Source organism: Ursus maritimus, unplaced genomic scaffold (genome assembly GCF_017311325.1).
Source record: "Ursus maritimus isolate PB19 unplaced genomic scaffold, ASM1731132v1 scaffold_12, whole genome shotgun sequence".
Lineage (NCBI taxonomy): Eukaryota > Metazoa > Chordata > Mammalia > Carnivora > Ursidae > Ursus > Ursus maritimus.
This window is the reverse complement of record NW_024423564.1, coordinates 45,060,825-45,075,506: the sequence shown is the minus strand read 5'-3', so window position 1 is coordinate 45,075,506 and position 14,682 is coordinate 45,060,825. Positions and strand designations below refer to the sequence as shown.

The 14,682-nt window shown below is 35.3% G+C and overlaps 1 long non-coding RNA gene across 2 annotated transcripts in view; it reads left to right on the top strand.

The window, feature by feature from the left end:
- Window positions 1-14,682, top strand: part of LOC103663008 — a 68,788-nt gene that overhangs the window by 13,978 nt on the left and 40,128 nt on the right. The window lies entirely within an intron of this gene.

The window sequence follows — 14,682 nt, the reverse complement described above, 5'->3', positions numbered from 1 at the left end:
GCTCACCTGTTAACTAATCATTCAGATAATGTTGGTTTTTTTTAAATTTATTGTATCACACACAGTCTACAGAATGGGAGAAAATTTTTGCAAACCATATATTTGGATAAGGGATTAATATTCAAAATATATAAAGAGCTCAGTCAACTCAATAACAACAATAGCAACAACAAAAACCCCAAACAATCTAATTAAAACAGGGGCAGAAGACATTTCTCCAAAGAGAACATCAAAATGGCCAACAGACACATGAAAAAATGTTCAACAGCATTAATTATCAGGGAAATATAATCAAAACTACAATGATATATTACTCCAAACCTGTTAGAATGTCTATCATCAAGTCAAGCAACAATAGGTGCTGGAGAAGATGTGGTGTAGAAGGGATCCCTTATATATTGTTGGTGGGGATGTAACCTGGAACCACTATGAAAACAATATGGAGGTCCCTAAAAAATTAAAAATAAATCTACCATACAATCCAGCAATTCCACTTCTGGGTATGTACCCAAAAGAAATAAAAACAGAATTTTGACAAGATATATACATTCCCATGTTTATCACAACATTATTCATAATTGCCAAAATATGGAGACAATCGAAACACCCATCAATAGATCAATGGATAAAAAAGATGTGGTACATATACCTAATGGAATATTATTCAACCCTGGGAAAGGAAGGTACACTTCCATTTGCCTCAGATTTTTCCACTTGTAAAATGGACATATTTTCAGGGACCCTGGGTGACTCAGTTGGTTAAGCGTCTGCCTTCAGCTCAGGTCATGATCCCAGGGTCCTGGGATTGAGTCCTACATCAGGCTTCCTGCTCAGCAAAGGACTCTGCTTCTCCCTCTCCCTTGCTCTCCACTGTGCTCTTTCGTTCTCTCTCAAATAATAAAAATAAATAAATAAATAACTTATTAAAAAAAAGCGCAGATGGGGCGCCTGGGTGGCACAGCGGTGAAGCGTTTGCCTTCGGCTCAGGGCGTGATCCCGGCGTTATGGGATCGAGTCCCACATCAGGCTCTTCCACTATGAGCCTGCTTCTTCCTCTCCCACTCCCCCTGCTTGTGTTCCTTCTCTCGCTGGCTATCTCTGTCAAATAAATAAATAAAATCTTTAAAAAAAAAAAAGCGCAGAAGAAGATGGACATATTTTCACTTACAGAATGGGAGCCCAGATATACAAAGAGGAGCTGGATATAAACAATCACTGCCCATGAGAACGACTCTTGATGAACCAATTTCCCACTCCAGTTTCTCTTCAGTGTTATCTTTGGTAGCTGTCCCAGTTTTGACCTAGACTGATCTACAGAATCCAGATCTCTTTATGAGAGGTTAGTGCAATGGTCCACCCTTTCCTATGTGGAGTGAAGTTCTGTCTCAGAACACAATATTCACACCCTTAACTCATTCAGAAATTAAAGGAACCTTTATATATACAGAGCCATCATTTTTAGAAATGGAAATTATAATTATTTTCATCTATCATCATCATCATCATCTGTCTATCCATATTATATGCTTTTCCCTGAGCTTTTTTCTGAGCGAGCAATCCAAGAGACAACACAAAATGCCTTTATGACCCAGCTTTGGAAGTCATGCATCATAATTCTGTCATGTATAAATGGTTGTACAATTTTATCTTTGATTTGATGTGGGAGGGCCCTTCTTGAATACCAGGAGGCAAGATCACTCTGAGACCCATCGTAGAGGCTAGCAACCAAATATGTTTACTTGAGTTCATAAAACTGAATATTTTATGTTTTTTTAATATTTAGAAATATTTTAATTTATCCAGATTTTCAAGTCATTAAATATTTCTAAATGTTAGGTTTAATTCTGGAATGATATTCCATTGTGTAGCTATGTGTAATTGTGTAGCTATAATTTAGTTAACACATCTATTATTGGAACACTTAGGTCATTTTATTTTTTGCCATTTTAAAACAACCAATGAGCAAATTCAGTGCTAAATCTTTACATAGAAATAAATTAATATGGATCCTTAAAATGCATTACTAGAATTAAACTCTCTGGATCCAATGGCACAAGCCAGAAGGATAAGCTTTGAATATATTGGAGAATTGTTCTCCAAAAAAGTTATTTCAATTTAATCTTTTATTAGCAAAGAATTGTGAGTTGTCTATTTTTTCTGATTTGATAAATTATCTTATTTGTATTTTAGTTAATATTTCTTTGATTACTAATTTTGCTGAAATTCATTGGTGATTCATATTTTGGAGATTGCACATATATACATACATATGTAGATAGGTAGATAGATATGCACATACGTAGATTTGTAAAATTAATGTTTTGCTTTTTGAAAATGAATTCTTAGAGTGTATTACATTTAAAACTATAAATCTTATTTTTAAATAGGCTTTATTGTTAGAACAGTTTTAGATATACAGAAAAATTGAGAAGATAATACAATTTCCCTTATATTAACGCCTTACATTAGTATGATATATTTGTTATAATTAATGAACAATGAATAATTAATGAACAATTATTGATGCATTATCGTTAAAGTCCATACTTTGTTTGGATTTCTTTACATTTTACCTAAAGTCCTTTTTTTGTTTCAGGATCCATCTAGGATATTACCTTACCTTTAGTTGTCACATATGCTAAAGTTCTTCTTGGCTGTTACAGTTTCTCAAATTTCCTTTGTTTTTGATGACCTGGCCAGTTTTAAGAAGTACTGATCCGGGTATCTTGTAGAATGCTCCTCTATTGGAATTTGTCTGATACCTTTTTCATGAATAGACTAAGGTTATAAGTTTTTAAGAAAAGGATTTTAGAGGCAAAGTACCATTTCAGTCACACCTTGTCAAGGGCACGTACTATTAAAATGATTTATCACTGTTGATAGTGACCTTGATCACCTGGCAAAAGGTATTTGTCAGGATTCTCCACTACAGTTTCAGTCTCTCTCTCTTTTACTTGTACAAGCCATATGTAAAAAATGAGGACTTAGGCTCCCATGGAATATCTACACTAAATATTTGTAATTCTGCATCAGATATTTGATTTGTGTCAAATTTTATTTTATTTTATTGCTCAAATTATTTGAGCTTTGGTAATTGACAGGTCTTTCATCAGATCCTTTGATATATCCCTATCAGTCGAGGTTGTTTTCATATTTTCTGAGAAAGTCTTTACATTTTGGCACTACTAGATGCTCTAGACGAACAGGTTCATCTTGTATATTTCTTGCATCAGTCCTGGAGGCAGGAATTCTCTATAAAAACTCTGTGTGTGTGTGTGTGTGTGTGTGTGTGTGTAGTTGGAGAATGATATGAGAAACCCATAAATGGTTACCAGGTGTGCTCACTTCTATCAGGGTGTCATTGCTTCTAGCCCACGTCAGCTGAGGTAGCAAAGACCTACACGTGTTTATGCTAACCTGTGTATATCCACACATGTAGAAATATTTCTATATGTATTTGCATCTATATTAAGCAAAACATGACATCATATTGATATCTCCAAGTCTACTTCATTAGCATATGAGTCATTCTAAACTTTTCCTCTTAGTTTTCTGGAAATTCCCACTCCAAATAGTGAGAAACTTCCCTCCCACCTTCTGCCATCTAGTTACTTAATTGTTCAATTTCCATTTACATGTATAACAGTATCAGATTTGTTAGCCTATTCCTCCATGGGAAACTACTTTATTAACTAGAACACAGGGCTTATATGTAGTTCTCTTGACTTCAGTCTTACAATTCCACTCATTTTCAAAGTTACTTAAAAAGTCAGCACCTTTTCTTCTCACCCCCTTCGGTGACATTGTTTCATACATTTGAAATAGCAAATTATTTTGTCACCATCTGCTTTCCATCCTGGAACCTCTCCATATCTTAAAGGAGATGTTTTAAAATTTTTCATCCAAACTTTTCACTTTCTGTGCTATAAAGTTCTACAGATTTTGACGAATGCATGGTATCATATACCCACCTACTACAGCATCATTAAAAAATAGTTTTACTGCCCTAAAAAGTCCCCTTTGTTTCACCTATTCTTTCAACTCCCAAACCCCTGACAACTACTGATCTGTCTACTGTCTATAGTTTTCCTATTTCCAGAATAATATTTGATTGGAATCATACAGTATGTAGCCTTTTCAGATTGCTTCTTTCACATAGCAATGTGATTTGAAGGTTCATACGTGTCTTTTCGTGGCTTAATAGCTAATTTATTTTTATCACTGAATAATATGTCATATGGATGCACCGCAGTTTATCCATTCACCTGTTGAAGGACATCTTGGTTGCTTCTAAGTGATTTTGAATGAAGATGTATAAACTGTTATGTGCAGGTTTTTACATGGACACAGTTTTTCAGTTCTTTTGGAAAAATACCCAGAAGCACAATTGCTGACCTGCCAAACATCTCCAAAGCTGGTGTACCACTTTGCGTCTCCATCAGCAATGATTTAAGTTCCTGTGGCTCTACATCCTTGCCAGCATATGGTATTGTTAAGTTCTTTGGATTCTAGCCATTCTAATAGGTGTGAAGTGGTATCTCACTGTTGTTTAAATTTCCAATTCCCTAATTACAAATGAGATTGAGCATGTTTTCATATGCTTACTGGTTATCTATTTATCTTTTTTTTTTGGTGGAATGTTTGCTCAGATCATTTTGTCCATACTGAATTGGGTTGTTTGCTTTTTTATTGTTGAATTTTAAGTAACTTTTGTTATATTTGGATACAACTCTCTTATTATATGTGTGGTTTGTGAACAATTTCACCCAGTTTGTAGCATGCATTCTCATTCATTTTACAGCATATTTTGCAGAGCAGAAAATTTTAATTTAATAAAATCTAACTTTAATTTTTTCTTTCACGGGTCATACTTTTGATGTTGGTTCTGAAAACCTATCACTAAACCGATGCTCTCCTAGATTTTTCTATGTTATATTCTGAGTTTTTAGAGTTTTCCAGTTTATATTTAGTCTGTGATCCGTTTTGAATTCATTTTTGTGACAGACATAAGGTTTGTGTCTAGTTTCTTTTGTATGTACCTAAATAAATGAATATTGTGTCCTTTCTAGCATATCAGGGATCGCAAAGGCTGAAAGGAAATGTTGGCTATATATGACTTTCTTCAATGATAAAAACATTTAAAAATCTTTGTTGCCAGAATTGCTGTCCATTAGCCACATATAGTTATTGAACACTTAAAATGTGGCTAGAGCAACTGATGAACTGAATTTTTACTTTTATACATTTTACCTAAATTTAAATAGCTATAAATGGGGTGTAGCTACATATTGAACAGCAGAGAAAAGTGATTTATCAGGGGTGCTGTAATCTTTTTTTTTTTTCTTTCTTTTTAAGAGAGAGAGAACCAGAGCAAGAGGGGAAGGGCAGAGGGAGAGGGTGGGAGAGGGAGAGAGAGAATCTTAAGCAGACTTGACATGGGGCTTCATCTCATGAGCTTGAGATCATGCCTGACCTGAAATCAAGAGTTGGATGCTTACCAACTAAGCCATCCAGGGGCCCCTTTGGAATCCTTTTGATTAAAATATTTCATTTTCGAAATAATCATTTACCCAGGCTTTTCCTAATTACCTACCTTATTTTGAGGTACCTTTTACATATAGCAAGTACATAAATCTAATGTGTACAACTGAATAAATGCTTACATACATCAAAACCTATTTAACTGCCACCCAGATCAAGATTTAGAACACTTCCATCATTTTAGAACATTTCCTTGTGCCTTTTCCAGTTAGTATCCCCTTTGAGGAGTAATCATTATTCTGACAACTATCATCATAAATTAGTTTGGCTTGTTTCAAAGTAATATAAATTAAGCAATGATTTGTATTATTTTGTATAGAATTTCTCTCTCTCACTATGGTTAAGATGCACCTATTCTGTGTGTATTACTAGTGTAGTGTTTTCCATTGCTGTGTGGAATTTATTTTATGAATATTCCACATTTTTTTTTACCCATTCTAGGGATAGAGACATTTGGAATGCTTTCAGTGTTAGGCTATCATAAATAAATCTGTGATTACATTCTTCTACATGTTTCTACGTGTTCTTCTACATATGTGTGTATGTGTATATATGTGTATATATATATATATATAAAAACATTAGTTCAATGTTAGAAGAGCTATAGGAGAGTGTTCAAAAGTGTTTATACTAATGTACATTCTTATCAGCAATGTAAGAGAATATATTTTAGATATTGAGTAATTGAGTCATAGAAAATTAAATAACTTGACCAATGACATAGCTGATAAATGTCAGAGCAGGAATTCAAATGAAGAAATGTAGAATTATAGACTGCCTTCTTCACTACTAAATATTGCACAAAGAACAAGTAAGCAAATAAAAAAATACCAAATAGACAAAAAAAGAAAAAGGAAAAAAGACAGAAACAGAACTTAAGTTATCCTAATAACAATAAAAAATTAAAGCAATATTTCAGGGAATGTGGTGGAGTAGGAGGATTCTAAGCTCACCTTGTCTTGCAGTTATAACTAGATAATACCCAAATCAATGTAAATGACCCAGAAAATGACCTGAAGACTGGCAGAACAGACTCTCCACAGCTAAATATAGAGAGAGGCCACATCAAAGAGGGCACAAAGGGCAGAAAAAAGATTAGGAGTTAAGAGGACCCACAGAACTATCTGAGGGAGGGAGGGAGGGATGTTGTGTGTGAAGAGAGGAAAGGAGCAAACCCAGTACCAGTTACCCCAGGCACAAGGGACGCACACAGGGAAGACAGATCCCTATAATATTTGACTTTGAAAGCCAGAGATGCCTGGCTTCATAATTCTTATAATCAGTGGGGCTTAACTCCTGGAAATTTAAAAATCAGTAGGCTTGACTCTGGGAGACGGTCATAGGCAACTGAGTCCTGCCCTTAAAGAGACAGCACAACAAAAACCCTGCAGAGGTACATCACAGAAGCAGCAGTTTGAAAAATGCCTGTGGCTTATGGGAAGATTTTCTTACTAATCTCAGACCATGAGCTGGAGGGGCAGGGATCTTTGGGAGACTTCAAGTACAAAAGAGCTGGTGGGCACAACTTTCCTCCCTCACCCCTCAGCCTAGAAATACACACACCTGTGGGTACCATTGCCATGCTAACACTCTCCATCTTGTTTGATAAAAGCACACCCCACCCCCGCTGGCTTCTACAGATCTGATCCCTCTAACCCAGCCAGGTTTGGCTGGGGTTTTCCCAGATGGCTACAGGTCCCCTCCCACAGCAGATCCTCACAGAACTTGCAGGCATCACGTGCCCCACCCCTGCATTCTGTAGACCTGCCCCTTCCAATACACCCTTGCTGGAGACAATCCAAAACAGTGGCAAAAGCCTGGCAGTGTGCAAGTAGCCTTGACAGAGGCCAGCAGCACTCCAAAGTGACTCCTACACTGGTGAAAGGGGAACAAACCCATACACCAGTCCAACTGTAGCCCCAGTAGTGGCCTAGAGGCAGACATCGAGTCTGAGTTCAGACCCCATCCACCAATAAAATCTTCTCAGAAGGAACATAGGGAAAACACCCTGCAGTGTGATGCTGCTGTATCCCTGGAAAGCTCCTCGTCTGACTTAAGCCCAAGGTAGCCTTAGACTAGCCCACTAACAACACAGGGCCCAAACCCTGCCACAACAGACAGAGACAACCATTGCAGATGACGGAACTGAAGGTAAAAGTGGCTCAGCTACAATAGTAAGGCTCATGCAGTACACATAGGAGACACCCATGAAGTATCAGGTTCTGATGAACAAAGGCACTTCAGGGCATTATAGGTCCTCTTCTTCATATGGCCACTACTTTCAAGAGCAGGAGACATGGATGACTTTCCTAACACATAGAGACAGACACAGGGACAAAATGAGGAGAGAGGAATGTGTCCCAAATGAAGGAACAGAACAAAATCACAGCCAGAGATTTAAATGCAACATATATGAGTTATAAGTAATATGCCTGATAGAGAATTTAAAGTAATGGTTATAAAGATATTCAGTGGACTTGAGAAACAAGTGGAAGACCTTGGTGAGACCCTCAGCAAAGAGAGAGAAAACATAAAAAAGAATCAGAGATGAATAACCCAATAACTGAAATTTAAAATACACCAATGGAATATTACTCAGCCATAAAAAAGAATGAAAACTTTCCATTTGCAACAATGTGTATGAAGCTAGAGTATTATGCTAAGTGAATTCACTTAGTCAGAAGTCAGAAAAAAACAAATACCATATGATTTCACTCATATGTGGAATTTAAGAAACAAAACAGATGAACATGAGGAGAAAAAAGAGAGAGGCAAACCATAAAACAGACTCTTTTAACTATAGAGAAAAAACTGAGGGTTGCTGGAGGGGGATAGGCAGGGGGATAGATTAAATAGGTGATGGGTATTAAGAAGGGCACTGCTTGTGATGAGCACTGGGTGTTGTATGTAAGTGATGAATCACTAAATTCTACACCTGAAACTAATATTACATGTATGTTAACTAACTGAAATTTAAATAAAAACTTGAAACAACAACAAAAAACACATAATAAAATAAAATGCACTATATGGAATAAATAGACTAGGGGAAGCAGGAAATGGACCAGTAATCTGGAGGACAGAGTAATGGAAAGCCATCAAGCTGAAGAGGAGAGAAAAGAATAATAAAAATGAAAATAGACTAAGGGAACTCGGCAACAACATCAAGTATAATAACATTTGCATTATAGGTATCCCAGAAGAAGAGAGAGAAAAGGGGGCAGAAATTTTATTTGAAGAAATAAATAGCTGAAAATTTCCTGAGTCTAGAAGGAGACAAATCCAGATCTGTGAGGCACAGAGAGTCTCCAACAAAATCAACCTAAGGAGGTCCACACCAAGACACATAGTAATTAAAATTGCAAGGTAGTGATAAAGAGACAAGTTTAAAAGCAGCCAGAGAAAAGGGTTATATACTAGGGAAACACCATAATTCTATCATCTGGTTTTGTAGCAGAAACTTTGCAGGCCTGAGAAAAGTGGTAAGATATATTCAAAGTGCTGAAAGAAAACAAAAATCTTGCAACCAACAATACTCTATCCAGAAAAACTATCACTCAGAATAGAAGGAGAGCTAGAGAGTTTCCCAGACAAAGAAAAGTTAAATGACCACTAAACCAGTCCTATAAGAAATGTTAAAGGGGAAATTTTGAGTGGAAAGGGGGGACAATAAGTAGGAGTAAAAAGATAGGAAGCACAAAAGCTTATAAAATATGTTTTATAATATATTATAAAATTAATATATCTGTGAAAATCAGTCAAGGGATTCACAAAATAAAAGGATATAAAGTATGACACCACATACCTAAAACTTAGTGCTTTAGTCTAGGTTCAAATTTAAGAAACCATAAACTTAATAAAGACTGTGATATACATAAGATGTTATATAAAACTAATGGTAGCCAAAAATCAAAAACAAGTAATAGATATGCAAAACATAAAGAGAAAAGAATCAAAGTATATCACTGTGAGTGAAGAGAGAAAGAAAAGAAAGGAACACAGAACTATACAAACAACCATAAAATAAATAACAACATGGTAATAACTATGTAACTATCTAATTCTTTGAATGTAAATGGACTAAAAGCCTCAATCAAAAGATGTAGTGTGACAGAATGGATAAAAAGGGAAGAGCCATCTATATATTGCCTAGAAAAGACTCATTTCAGACCTAAGACACCTGTAGATTGAAAGTGTCCATGTGGAAGAGCATTTATCATGCAAATGGAAGTGAAAAACTGGGGTAGCAATATTTATATTAACAAAATAGCCTTTAAAATGAAGAGTGTAACAAGATAAAGAAGGATACTATACGAACATAAAAGAGGAATCCAACAAGATATAATAATTGTAAATATTTATGCACACAGTATGGGAGGACCCACATACATAAAGCAGCTAATAATAAACTTGGAGTAACCAATACTAACACAATAATAGTAGGGGACTTTAACACCCCACTTACAGCAATGGATAGCTCATCCAAACAAAATCAACAGGGAAACAGTGGGTTGGAATAACACATTGGACCAGATGGATCTGACAGATATATTCAGAACATTCCATCCTAAAACAACAAAATACACATTCTTTTCAAGTGAATATGGAATATTCTTCAGAACAGATCACATATTGGGCCACAAAACAAGTCTCAACAAACTCAAAAAGTTTGCAGCCATACGATGCATTTTTTCCAAACACGATACCATGATACTAGAAATTAACCACAAGGGAAAATCTGGAAAAAATACAAATACTTGGAGGTTAAATGACATGTTACTAAACAACGAATGGGTCAACCAAAAAATTGAGGAGGAAATAAAAAGAATACAGAGACAAATGAAAACAATGACCCAAAATCTTTGGGATGCAATGAAAGCTATTCTATAAGAGAAGTTTATACCAGCACAGGCCTACCTCAAGAAGCAAGAAAAATCTCAAATAAACAACCTAAGCTTACACCTAAGGAGCAAGAAGAAGAAGAAGAAGAAGAAGAAGAAGAAGAAGAAGAATCAGAAACAAACCCAAAACTGGTAGAAGGAAGGAAATAATAAATATCAGAGCAGAAAGAAATGAAATAGAAACTAAAATTTAAAAAAATAAAATAAAAAAGAATAGTCCAGTGAAACTGGGAGCTGGTTCTTTGAAAAGATCAAAAAAATTGGTAAACCTCTAGCCAGACTCATTTAAAAAAAAAAAAAAAAGAGGGAGAGAGAGTTAGAGAGAGAGGACTCAAAATCAGAAATGGAAGAGGAGAAATAACAACTAACACCACAGAAATACATAGGACTCTAAGAGAATATTATGAAAAAATATATGCCAACAAATTGGACAACCTGGAACAAATGGATAAATTCTTAGAAACATATAACCTCCCAAAACTGAAGCAGGAAGAAATAGAAAATTTGAACAGACCAATTACCAGCAATTAAATTATATCAGTAATCAAAAAACTCCTAACAAACAAAAGTCCAGGATCTGACTGTTTCACAAGTAAATTCTACTAAGCCTTTGATGAAGAGTTAATACCTATTTTTTCAAACTATTCCAAAAAATGAAAGAGGAAGGAAAGCTTCCAAATTCACTCTATGAGGCCAGCATTACCCTGATACCAAAACCAGATAAAGACACTACAAAAAAAAGAAAAGAGAGAGAGAAAGAGAGAACTACAGGCCAATATCTCTGATAAACATAGATGCAAAAATCCTCAATAAATATTAGCAAACCAAATCCAACAGTATATTAAAGAATCATTCACCACGATCAAATGGGATTTATTCCTGTGTTGCAAGGGTGATTTAATATGTGACATATCACATCAACAAGAATACGGATAAAAACCATATCATTCCAATAGATGCAGAAAAAGCTTTTGACAAAGTAAACATCCATTCATGATAAAAACCCTCAACAAAATATATTTAGATGGAACATACATCATCATCATAAAAACCATATATGAAAAACCCACAGCTAACATCATACTCGATGGTGAAAAACAGCATTTCCCCTAAGGTCAGGAAGAAGACAAAGATGTCCTTTCTCACTACTTTTATTTATCATAGTACTGCAAGTCCTGACCACAGCAATCAGAAAAGAAAAAGAAAGAAAAGGCTTCCAAATTGGTAAGGGAGAAATAAAGCTTTCAGTATTTGCAGAGGATGTAACACTATGTATAGAAAACCTAAAAGACTCCACCAAAAAAAAAAAAAAAAATCCTCCTAAAACTTATAAATAGTTTAGTAAGGTTGCAGGATACAAAATCAGTATACAGAAATCCATTGCATTTCTACACACTAATAATGAAGTATCAGAAAGAGAAATTAAGAAAACAGTCCAATTACAATTGTACCAAAAATAAAATATCAAGCAGTAAACTTAACCAAGGAGGTAAAAGACCTATACTCTAAAAACTTTAAACATTGATGAAAGAAACTGAAGATGACACAAAACAAATGGAAAGACATTCCATTGACAAATATTGTCAAAATGTCTATATTACCCTAACCAATCTACATATTTAGTGCAATCCCCATCAAAATGCCAACAGCATTTTTCACAGAACTGAAACAAATAATCCTAAAATTAGTATGGAACCACAAAAGATCCCCAATCTTGAAAAAGAAGCCAAAGCAATCTTGAAAATGAAGAACAAAACTGGAGGTATCACAATCCCAGCTTTTAAGATACACTACAAAGCTGTAGTAATCAAAACAGTATGGTCCTGGCACAAAATTAGATCAATGGAACAGAATAGAGAGCCCAGAAATAAACCCATGATTATATGGTCAATTAATCTATGGCAAAGGAGGCAAGAATATGCAATGGGAAAAAGTCTTTTCAACAAATGGTGTTAGGAAAACTGGACAGCTACATGCAAAAGAATGAAACCGGACTACTTTCTTACACCATACACAAAAATAAATTCAAAATATAATGAAGACCTAAATGTGCGAGTTGGAACAATAAAAATCCTAGTAGAGAGCATAGACAGTAATTTCCCTGACATGGGCCGTAGCTACATTTTTCTAGATATGACTCCTGAGGTAAGAGAAACGAAAGCAAAAATAGACTATTGGGACTACATCAAAATAAAAAGCTCTGCACAACAAAGGAAACAATCAACAAAACTAGAAGACAACCTACTGAATGGGGGAAGATATTTGCAAATAACATAACTGATGAAGGGTTACTTTCCAAACTTATACAACTCAACACCAAAACACACACAGACACACACACACACACACACACAGACACACACACACACACACACAATCCAATTAAAAATGGGAAAAGACATGAACAGATATTTCTCTAAAGAAGACTTTCGGATGGCCAAAAGACACATGAAAGGATGCCTGACATCACTCATCATCAGGGAAATGCAAATCAAAACTACAATGAGATATCACCTGACACCTGTCAGAATGGTTAGAATAAAAAACACAAGAAACAAGTGTTGGCAAGGGTATGGAGAAAGGGGAACCCTCTTGCCCTGTTGATGGGAAAGCAAACTGCGGCAGCCACTGTGGAAAATAGTATGGAAGTTCCTCAAAAAATTAAAAATGGAACTACCTTATGATCCAGCAATCACACTACTAGGTATTTACCCAAAGAATATGAAAACACTAATTTCAAAAAGGTGTACATACCCCTATGTTATTGTAGCGTTATTTCCAATAGCTAAATTTGGAAGCAGCTCATGTGTCCATCAATTGGCGAATAGATAAAGAAGTTTGATCTATCTGTCTATCTATCTATCTATCTATCTATCTATCTATCTATCTATCTATCTATCTAAGAATATTATTCAGCCTCAAAAAAGAATGAAATCTTGCCATTTGCAACAACATGGATGGATCTAGAGGGTATAATGCTAAGTGAAATAAGTCAAAGACAGATACCATATGATTTCACTCACATGTGGAACTTAAGAAAAGAAACAAACGAACAAAGAAAAAGGAGACAAACCAAAAAAATAAACTTTTACTATAGAAAACAAACTGGTGGTTACTAGAGGGGGATGGTGGGGGAGTGGGTGAAATAGGTGAAAGGCATTAAGTTTACACTTTATGTTGAGCACTGAGTGATTTATAGAATTGTTGGATCACTATACTGTATACTTGAAACTAATATAATGCTGTTAACTGTACTGAATTTTTTAAAAATTAAAACAAAAAATTCTAAAGTCAGATTTCTTCTTTGGTTATTTCTACAAATAATTAAGGAAGTAGATATTTCTAATTTTATACAAGTTTTTCCAGAAAATTGCAAAGATATACTATCCAATTCATATTATTTGCCCAGTGTAATTTTTCTAAAATGTTTAAAGGACAAAAAAGCCCAATTACACTCATGAATATACACACAAAAATGCTATTTAAATTATTGGAAACTGAAGCCCCCAATATATAGAAAAGAATATCTCAAACTCAATACCCAAGAAACAAATAATCAAATCAAAAAATGGGCAGAAGATATGAACAGACACTTTTCCAATGAAGACATACAAATAGCTAACAGACACATGAAAAAATATTCAACATCATTAGCCATCAGGGAAATTCAAATCAAAACCACATTGAGATACCACCTTATACCAGTTAGAATGGCAAAAATTGACAAGGCAAAGACAACAAATGTTGGAAAGGATGTGGAGAAAGGGGAACCCTCTTACACTGTTGGTGGGAATGCAAGTTGGAACAACCACTTTGGAAAACAGTGTGGAGGTCCCTCAAAAAGTTAAAAATAGAGCTACCCTATGACACAGCCATTGCACTACTGGGTATTTACCCCAAAGATACAGACATAGTGAAGAGAAGGGCCATATGCACCCCAATGTTCATAGCAGCATTGTCCACCATAGCCAAACTGTGGAAGGAGTCGAGATGCCCTTAGACAGATGAATGGACAAGGAAGATGTGGGCCAGTACAATGGAATATTACTCAACCATCAGAAAGAATGATTACCCAACATTTGTATCAACATAGATGGGACTGGAGGAGATTATGCTAAGTGAAATAAGTCAAGCAGAGAAAGACAATTATCATATGGTTTCACTCATTTGTGGAACATAAAGAATAGCAGGGAGATCGGTAGGAGAAGGAAGGGGAAAATGAAGGGGGGGTAAACAGAAG